At 35.0% G+C, this 1,304-nt stretch overlaps 1 protein-coding gene and 1 non-coding gene across 2 annotated transcripts in view; both read right to left on the reverse strand.

The window, feature by feature from the left end:
• LOC127746480 (NADH dehydrogenase [ubiquinone] iron-sulfur protein 3) overlaps positions 1–125 on the reverse strand; it is a 1,848-nt gene extending 1,723 nt beyond the window's left edge. Inside the window, exon 1 of the mRNA XM_052259843.1 lies at positions 1–125. This exon is cut by the window's left edge and continues 1,723 nt beyond it. The gene's annotated coding sequence lies outside the window, so the exon portion shown is untranslated.
• A 489-nt stretch (positions 126–614) lies between these two features.
• On the reverse strand, positions 615–702 carry TRNAS-GGA (transfer RNA serine (anticodon GGA)). Its single transcript has one exon. It is a non-coding gene; the product is annotated as a tRNA-Ser (tRNA).
• Positions 703–1,304: the final 602 nt, after the last annotated feature.

Consider the following 1,304-nt stretch of genomic DNA (forward strand, 5'->3'; position numbering starts at 1 on the left):
GATTAACTAATTTCTATTTCTTGGTGAGATGGTTTTCCATAAATCGATATGAATGGAGGATGCCTAGCTAGTAGTCAAGTCGTCCGCGCATCTTTCTGATCTCCCTTCCTTATCCTTAGCCTTTCACACTAAGCTCTTCAATCCTTAGCGCAAGCACTAAGTAAATTAATACCAAGTTATCGCTGCAAACCTCAAGATATTATTACAGCGAAAGATGAACAAAAATCGAAAGCTCTGATTCAAAATTCTCTGAATTCAGCCCCACGTGAGGAATTGCCAAACCATTTAACCCTTCATCCATTCCAATATAAAGGATTAGTAAATCAAATAATAGATAGTCAATGGGTTGGTTTGAAAATCAACGAATTGCTGGTTGTAGAATATTATTCTCGTCAGACTTAATACTAACTAAAAAAACAAGAGTTTTGATACGAGAATTTTAGCTCATTCAGGTATCATCTACATGGATATAGGACGATTTGCATTCCCTGTCCACTTTTTCCAGTATTTTGCATTTCATATTACCAAAAAAATTGGAATTGAAAATTCATAGCAACTAAAGTTGGAATAATGGTATCCGTTGGCATTTGAGATATTGCAGATTGATGAATTAACGGAGAGAGAGGGATTCGAACCCTCGGTAAACAAACAGCCTACATAGCAGTTCCAATGCTACGCCTTGAACCACTCGGCCATCTCTCCCCCATGATGATTATGGCCCAGAAACCGGAGCAATAGTGAATGATTCATATTCCATTTTTGGATAGGCGCCCATATAAAATAAATAATCAATTCGACCTATACGAAATAATTTTTTGTTTATAAAAAAAACCAACTTCTAGGCCGTAGGCTAAAAAAATTCATTAATGAGTCCTTTTTTACGTTATTTCGTACTATTTGTATTGTACAATTCCTTTGTTTGTGGGATTCTTTTTTCTCACGCGATAAAGAATTCAATTTTCGAATGGATTCCTACCTATGCCTAGATCTCGGATAAATGGAAATTTTATTGACAAGACCTTTTCTATTGTAGCCAATATCTTATTACGAATAATTCCGACAACCTCGGGAGAAAAGGAAGCATTTACTTATTACAGAGATGGTGCGATTTGATTATTTTTTTTACCGATCTCAGTCTTATGAGAAAGACACATTATTTTATTCGTAAAAAAATGGCAAAAAACCGACGCTTGCTGAAGGTGAAGTTTACAAATAAAAAAAAAAATTCCTTCTGTCGTGTATCCCCGATTAATGCAGCCTCATATGCTTCAATTATAGATTTTTAGTATTAAGCGAAAGGTTAT

Source organism: Arachis duranensis, chromosome 4 (assembly GCF_000817695.3).
Source record: "Arachis duranensis cultivar V14167 chromosome 4, aradu.V14167.gnm2.J7QH, whole genome shotgun sequence".
NCBI lineage: Eukaryota > Viridiplantae > Streptophyta > Magnoliopsida > Fabales > Fabaceae > Arachis > Arachis duranensis.